At 33.8% G+C, this 9,356-nt stretch overlaps 1 non-coding gene across 1 annotated transcript; it reads left to right on the forward strand.

Annotated features, from left to right (window-relative positions):
- Positions 1-3,279: 3,279 nt before the first annotated feature.
- On the forward strand, positions 3,280-3,351 carry TRNAG-UCC (transfer RNA glycine (anticodon UCC)). Its single transcript has one exon. It is a non-coding gene; the product is annotated as a tRNA-Gly (tRNA).
- Positions 3,352-9,356: the final 6,005 nt, after the last annotated feature.

Raw genomic sequence — 9,356 nt, forward strand, 5'->3', positions numbered from 1 at the left:
CAGTCAGACACACAGAGAAACAGATAAGTTCGTAGTGCCACTTGCTGTTTTTTGAAGATGAGGACAGCCTTAGGGAAATCACGTGTACTGATTGCAAGCACCTGGAAGATTTTGTCGTAGATTTTGACAGCTCCAAATCAATACATTCAGTGGGTGAACTAGGAGTGCAATGATACCGGTAGTCTATTTTACTTTGATTGGTGTTGTTTTTATAAAGATGGAGAACGAAAATATTTTACCGTTCGATCATTTGAAAGAATACTTTTTTCTTAAGATTTGAGGATGATGGTGGACAGAATTTAAAAGTAAAGTGTCTCCAATTCGAGTCGAGTTGGAGGATATTTTTCGAGTCGAGTTCTCGGGTCGAGCTCAAAGATGTCTGTTTCTAGTCGAATCGAGTGTCAAAGAAAACTCGCTCGAACTTGCTCGTGTCCATCCCTACGAGTAACGCAGTATGGCATTTTATCAATGTTACATTATATGAAAATGTTCATATATCAAGTAAAAATTTGTCCTTGCATTCACATAAAGCGATTCAGAACGTGCAATAATAATAATAATAATAATAATAATAATAATAATAATAATAATAATAATAATAATAATAATAATAATAATAATAATAATAATAATAATAATAATAGCGGTAGTAATAGTACTACGGAAAATTGAAGTCATATTTTTTTCACATTTTTAAAGTTTCGGACCTAAAAGTAACGCGTTAGTAATGCGTTACTTTCGAAGTAAAGTAACAGTTACTTTTGAGGGGCAAGTAAAGCGTTACTAACGCGTTACATTTTAAGAGAAAGTAAAGTAACTTGTAACGCGTTACATTTTTACAAGTAACTTACCCAACACTGGAAATAATTAGAGCTTAGCGCCCCTTTCAGCACTCAGGCTATATGACAACTAGACGTACAGCTTAACGTGGGATCCGAGCATGAGCTCTCACCAAAAATTAAACTCAGGTCTCCCACACGCTCACACTGATCAAATAGCCAGGAAGGAGCTATGTTTTTAGTTCCACTGAAGACCATGGATATTTTTACTGTCCTGTGATCATAGCCTTATCTAATTAGGTAAAAATCAATAATGAGCAGATCAAACTAGGGACACACAGACGATTCCGCGCCTCTCTCTCTCTCTCTTTTCTCTAACACAATTCAGCACTAGAAAGAAACGGTAACAATGAAAATCGGAGAGAATTTCAGAACAAATTTATTAGCATTTCAGAATTCCCGCGTGAAACTGAGAGAAAACATCTTAAAAATTCAATCTGGAGAATTGTCCCAAGATATGAACTCTGAACTTCCAGATACGGGATGGGAATGCTAATAGAACAAGTAGAGTATTTCTATAAGGCAATACTTATTTGGGGATAACTCTCACAGTTTATCTGCCCTCTTCGTTCTGATAAGTGATTATATATATATATATATATATATATATATATATATATATATATATATATATATATATATATATATATATATATATATATATATGCTCTCTAATATTATCAAGCATAAATTACACAAGTAAATAAACAAAAAATAAATACATAAATAAAACAATTTTGAAGTGTATTTACTCAATGGATGTGAATTTTCTTTACAATTATTTTTTTCTAATTACTCCATTATGACTTCCAAACTCTTCAAGTATTCGAGTTAGGGCCAGTAAAGGTAATTATGAGACAATGTCACAACTTTTCCACGTTACTCAGCCTACATTAGTTTTGAAAGCAGTTTATGGTGCCAATAGAGTAGTAATTTGATTCCAAGAAATTTCCTGTCATCTCGTAAGTTGATGAGTAAATGTCAAATTTGTGCTGTCTCATAATTTCCCTCCAAAAGAGTAATTATGAGACACCTGGTGGGTAATGATGAGACACTTGTTGTGCCCATCTTTCTGTATGTGATATTGAGGTATGAAGGAGCCCAGTTGTGAGTGAAAGAAGTCTCCGTTATTTTGTGTTTAGTACATAAAGATACACAAATATTTGGCTGAGTTACAAGAAAATAAGTAAGAAAGAAAATGGAAAAAGCTACTAGTGTTATTCTAACATTTTTGTGAGTTAACTATAATAAGCCTATAGGCCAATAGCCTATATTAGATAGTTTCAGGTTACAAAACAAGCTTATGAAACAAATTTAGGCCAAATGCAAATGAAGTGAAATCTTTCAGTTTTACGTCCCACGATTATGCCGGTTAGGCTAAAGGAGACGGTGATGATGAGAAGCGGGAGAACCCCGAGAAAACCCACGCATACGGTGTTTGTCCACTACAAAGTTCACTTGTCTTGAGCGGGGATCGAACCAGTGACCCCACGCACCAGAGGTGAACGCTCTACCATTGAGCCACCGCGGCCCAAATTTAGACCAACTTCTAGGCTGTAAACTAATAAACAACTTAGGCTACTTCTATTTCCTTATGTTTTAGTATATTGATATACAGCCTAGGCTATTTTCAACAAAATTATGAAGATCTACAATTTTGAAAGTTACTAAGAAATAAGATTATCGGATTGTATAAACTACAGAATACAGCTTTTCTGAAACTTAAAAGTACTAGGGTACAGAGACAGATTCCAGTTATTTCTCAAATACGTTAATTTAGCATGCGTCTCATAATTACCCTCCATATAGGCAAAATGAGATACAACAACAACAAAATTCGGCAACTCTGAAACGAAAGCCCAAGGGACAAATTCAACTTAACCTGTAACTGCTGACCTACCAGGCTTCCACCAACACCCGTTGGTTTTACAACAGTTGTATTACTGCACGAGTATATATAAAAGTAGATATATAATAGTAGATATATAAAGCACGAAATGATAGGATTTCAAATTTCAAAACTTTTTTTTTTTTTTTTTTTAGACCCCTACATTCAAACTTTTGTAAACTGAAACTTTAAAATGGTTATCTTCTACAGAGCATTGTGAAGGATGTTAGTAAATGCTTGTGATTTTAATTTGTATTTACTTATACTGGTAGAAGATCGGTGAGAGGTGGTCATAATTATCCTCCATAGGCAGTGTCTCGTAATTACCCTCACTGACCCTACATTTTACTAAATTTTATAATATTAAAATTTGACCTTTAGAAATCATGATTTTTTCTTCAAGCAATTTTTCACAATTTATGAACATCTATGTTGCTTTTAATTTACCCTATCAGACAGGGATAATGATGGTCTGTGATTCGCTAGCAGTGGGTCTCGCATGGCTTAAGGCATGACGGCAGCACATATTCAACAGTGAACGAAGATGTTAACGCGATGGTGGTGTAATGGTTAGCATAGTTGCCTTCCAAGCAGTTGATCCGGGTTCGATTCCCGGCCATCGCAGTGTACATTTTTAACACGTATTTTCACTGCTTAATCTGGTCCATCGGAATATGTTAAATTACTAATAACAAATACTTTTTCTTTTCTCAAAGAACGTTTTTGGATCAAAAGATCCAATATATTTCAATTAAAAATTTTCTTGTAGGCCTTATATCTGAAGAACTAGACTTATACAGTGTGTAGCCAAACCCGAAGTATCACTTAACTCAGTATGATGTGCTTACTCCGTAGAACATACGAAAACTCGATTTAGGGGCCATTCAGAAAATTTGTGGCCTCAGATCCAAGATCCAATATATTTCAATCAAACATTTTCTTCTACGCCTTATATTCTGGAGAACTAACCGCACGTCGGCTTAACCCGGTTATCTTCAAACAAATAAGTTATTTTCGTTACTAGTTACGTCAGTGCTCCACAACAGTATACAACTTCACAAATTACATATTTTTTCAAGTAGATTAAAAAAAAAAAAAACATTTTTAAGCTAAAGTGTGTTTTCCTTCGTTTAGTAAAAGTGTTTATAAAGTACAGTACTGTAGTCTATTCGGTATTGTAGGCTCTACGAATTTTCTGTCTGTTTGTGTATGTGTTGTCTTCCATCAATACACATACACCGTAAACAAGTATGAGCATTGTGTAATAGTCTGCTACGCTTTATTCAGTATAGGTCTACAATGTTTCGTTCATCTAACTGTCACTGGAACAGTTTGTGATTTAAACTTCTGATTTCGGTAACTTAAATTTATTGAACTATAATATTATAAAGTTTTTAAAACCATTACTAGCTTAATCTGCGCTCTCTATACAGCGCATCATTCACATATGAGCATGAATCTTCTTGTCATTCCTCACAACATTTATACATGCCATTTTACAGACACAAGTGAAAGACGTCTTGATAAAAATCGCAAGGGGTACCATAAAGAGGAGATTTTTTCGATTATTTTTTCAATATATCGCAGTGTTTGCAAGATTGAGCCTACTTCCGGTTGGGGTTTTTAATTTATATATGACCAGTGTTTTCTTTCTTCTTGCATGCAGTATGTAATAAGCAAATACATTACATACACAATTAATTATAATGTCAGTGATATATTGTGTTCATTGGGCAAAACACTCCAAACAATAAAGAGTCATTTTAGACTGGAGAAATGGTTATCCTTCATTTTTTATTATCATTTGGCAATGAAAGAAACGCTTAAGAGGTATACAACTCCTATATACAAATATGTGGTGTTGGAATGTATAACTCGTAGGATATGCGTTACTTTTTCAAAATTTTAACACTTCCAGTGTACCCCTTAAAAAACGTGATAAAGAAATAACGACCATGGATTTTAAATATTCAATTAGAACTGGACAATCTACACAAAATTTGGAATCGACTAGTGAAAACGGCACGATTCTAGCACTTGTGGTTTTCGAGATGTCATTCTCGAAGGGCTTGGAGACAAACATATAAACTTTTCTTTGGAGACAAACATAAACCTAACATTTTAATATATAGAATAGAGATGTTCATTTAGCTGCTATGAAATAGTGATTTTCTTTTTAACCGGCTTTTTCGTCATCTGACCAGGGTTCTGTGCTTCAGTCCCAGGTAGGCAGTTAATAGAAAGTTAACTGTATAAACAACGACAATATGTTCAATTTGACCATATATGTCATTGCTTTCTTATAAGCCTACTCTTTTCTGCTAAATTGAACAGTCGTTTATGAAACATTCAACATTTTCACTAGATTGCATTATTTTCAAGAAAGAGAATTGGTTTAATGCATTTAAACAAAACAACGGAGAAAAGATAGCTTTAGTAGGTACCGTACATTTATTAGAAGAGAAAGTAGTTTTCGCTGGATAATAATGTTTAATGCTAAATTTGTATTCAGAAAAACGAACATACTCTAAATTTTCGCAATGATTTTCACATTGGAAACATTATTATAATGTAAAAATGTTTGAAACTAGATTAATAAGCTGCACATAACAGATGTTTCCAGTTCTGCATAAGGGCCTACCGGCTGTTTCATTATGAAGAAAAATTTTAACGCTTATAACTCCGTAAGGGTTAACACGCGCAACGAGATTCGGCTGTTTTCCGTTAGTACAGACAATCTCTCACAGATGGAACCAGCATCCAGTTCTGTTGCGTGAAGCAGAAAACTAAAAATTTGTTGGGTGATAATTTTTATTTCACAAAAGTGTCTTAATTAACAATAATTTGTTAAGCGTGAAATGACTGACAAGGTGGAATCAACACCGTCGTGTGTGGAAAAGAGCCTTAAAACATTATTGGAACAAGTAAACGTGTATTCTTTAACTGGTAAGCAGGCAGTTCTAGTCTGACTGTGAAATAGAACAGATCAGCTGATAGCAAGTAGTCGATGCTGTGCAAAAGTTTTTGCTGTTTTACTTTGTAACTAAACAAGTACGCACCTACGTAAATGTTGCTTCCAACAATAGGCACGTAGAATGTAGATGTGTGATGATAATAATGAATTAATAATGCTCTGTTTTTTTTATTGTTAGACCTATATTATTAATGTTGTATAAATCACATGTGTTCATTATTACGGCACCAAAATACCGGTGTTGGTGTGACATTGCACTGGTCTGACAGTAAGAACTAACAAAACGTACTTTCCACCCAAACTACGCTATTATGTTATAAAAATAATAATAAAGAATACTCGACCTATTCTCTTTCCCTTACTTCGAACAGTATTCCCTTCCACAAAGAAAGACGAAATATAAAATTATTAAAGTATATATTAATAATTGTATATATTATATAGATAATATATAAAATTTTTATATATTTATATATTAAGAATTATATATTAAAGTAATCAGTTAGTGCAACGTTCCTCCTTACAGTTCATTGCTTTGGCACAATCCCAGGCTTGTAACTACGGCGTAACCAGAAGCGTTGATTTTCTCTGCGATAACCTTCAGCGACCCCTGAAGTTTTCAGTTGTTGTTTATATATGCTAAATAAATATTCAAAAGATAAGCATTCAGAAATATAAGATAAGCTCACGTTAGCCCCCTCCTCTCAATTTGTCTTACCTCCTCTCAAGGAGGCCGATCCTAGGGGACCAGGGTCCCAGGGCCTCCCAATGCCCATGTGGGCCCCATGTATTTTTATGAATATATATTTTTTATTGGTATATGCATTGTTATACTATTTTTTATGAATATACAATATTTGGCATATTTTGAATTCAATTTGTCTTAAAATCCTTATATATGCCTTCTTAGACTCCTGTCTTCAACCACACATTGCCTCCTCTCCCACAATTAAAGAGAAATCGGCGCCCATGCCCCCCCCCCCCCCCCGCCGCTTGTCTTAGTGTTCTGGTTATGGGCTAGCCTCAGAAGCAACAGCGTCATTTCAGACTTCGCTTGAGGTTTGCAAGAGCACCACCGACATAAATCTTTCACGTTTTGTACTAGTATATTAGTAGACAATCTATTTAAGTATATGTATTGCTCAAACTCTTGGGGGGGAAGGAATTTCCCCCTCCTGCTCCTCCTAAATGACGCCCCTGCTCAGGAGTATTGGATGCCAACCAATAAATAATAAGTCGATCCTCCCAAAACTGCCTCCTATATTTGATCAATGTCATTCAAAACATTATTATTATTATTATTATTATTATTATTATTATTATTATTATTATTATTATTATTATTATTATTATTATTATTATTATTATTATTATTATTACTATTATTATTATTATTAGTAACCCAGTTGTTAAGATTAAATATATCTCGCAAACGAAACGAATTAGAAACTCTCACACAAATCGACAGTGACTGAAGTGAACAGTACATGGAATAACACTAACAACTGTTTATTATACTGCCATCTAGGAGTGACTTCTAAATGCCAGTCACATCTAACAACGGGGGTTACTTTGTGCCCACCAACTTATAATAGGAAATTTATGAGACATACTAACATTCAATTTGCACCACCGTAAGGCACATGCTTTAGCTAAACATGTTAAGCAATAACATATTTTTCTACAATTGTAAAGAAGCGATTAGAAGAGAAATTACAAAAAAAAAAAAAAAAAAAAAAAAATACTGTGGTGGGCACAAAGTACCTGCGGTTGGTAGTGCGAGGGTTAATTTACTGTGATACCTTTTATTATCTATGTTGAATGTTGCAATGTGTAAAAAAAAATAATAATAATAAATAAAAATGAATCAGTTTTACGTCCCACGATTATGCCGGTTAGGCTAAAGGAGACGGTGATGATCAGTAAGTACGCCAGAAATTTTTACTTGGGGGTGTGTTCAAAATAAAAGGGGGGGTGCTCTCAGAATAGTGATATAATTTTTAAACAAACTCAAACAAGAAAACAGTATATTTTCTTACGCAATTATTGCAATACTACTACTACTACTACTACTACTACTACTACTACTACTACTACTACTACTACTACTACTACTACTACTACTACTACTACTACTACTACTACTACTACTACTACTACTACTACTACTACTACTACTACTACTACTACTACTACTAATAATAATAATAATAATAATAATATCAGCTAGGTTCAATAAAGTAAGTTCGCATGTTTGAGTATTTATTATTATTATTATGAAACTAAGTAATACAGTGAAACCTCTCAAAGCGGACATCGGTGGAACACGATTATTTGTCCGTAAATGAGAGGTGTTCCTAAATGGAAGGGGTTTTTCTCATAACACCACACCACACATATTTATGGAATGGAAGAATAAGAAAGTTTGTCCTCTTAAGAAGATGTCCACTATTGAGAGATGCCTGTTAAGAGAGGTTTCACTGTATTAGGCATTAACCTCCACTATTTTACCCAGTACTTACACGTGAATTGATTACATACGAATTATTGTAATTATTTTGCAAAATTCTGCTATTATTTCAATTTATTCACCCCCAGCAAGTTTTAATGGGTGATATTTTTGCAAAATATTAATTGGGAAAAAAATTTCTCGTCCCATGCTGAAATCACATTCGTTTAGTAATTTATAATATACGAGTACATAGTTCCAATTTCATTATTTTAATATTCTAACCCTGTTGTTAACGTTAATTGTTGTAATATTATTTGATCTCTTAATCTCCGTTCCTGCCCCTTCCTGGCTACGTTATTGGCTCTGAATATCTTTCATAAGAAATTTTTTCATTGATTTAGTTGTTTTCCAGAAATCCAGTTTTTCAATTTACAAATATTTTGTATCTTTCTGTTTTTTCTTCTTTAATATATCCTAATTTTAATAATCCCTGGGCTCATAGTGGTCTGGTCTCTTGTAAATAGTTGAAAAGTGACCAAAAATGGCCAAAAGCACACGAAAAAGTGACCAAAATCTCATTTTGCCCCTTTTTTTTTCCTTTGTCAATTTCTCCATCACCACTCTCTTTGTTTGTTGTTTTGTTTCTTCTTTACTTCTTCTTTTTGAGCTTCCTCCTTTCTTAGGTTTTCAAAATAAGCTTTGTAGTTACGGTAAGCAGACTTAGCAGATGTAAAAAGCTTCTGAGTAAGTGGAACCAGTTCTGGACTTTTCCGAATTTCTTCATCCCAGACATTATATTTAACTTCACATTAAGAGTTCTCAAAAACATGAAATATTCAAATTCATCACCTACTCTTAAGAAGAACATACAAGAAACATAACACAAAACGAACATCATGAACCACACAGACAAACACACACAACGTTGAGCGGAGCGTTAACTATTATGAGAGAAAACTAAAAGACTATTATGATAGAAGAAAGATTAGACACAGACTCTCAACTGTTCTCAACTGTGCTTTAGAAAGAATAAAAGCTGAAATGAGAATAAAGCTGACTGTTCCACATGTGGCAGTAAGTACTGAAGCTTTCAGAAGAGTAATGAGTAACAAGTTTCTGCCTTTTTCCATTTGTTTTCATATTTTTCTTAGAAAACTGCCAATGCAAAACATAAATCATGCGGAAAAGTCACTTTACCTCTCA

The sequence above is a fragment of the Thermobia domestica genome, chromosome 10 (assembly GCF_964235325.1).
Source record: "Thermobia domestica chromosome 10, izTheDome1.hap1.1, whole genome shotgun sequence".
NCBI classification, from domain to species: domain Eukaryota; kingdom Metazoa; phylum Arthropoda; class Insecta; order Zygentoma; family Lepismatidae; genus Thermobia; species Thermobia domestica.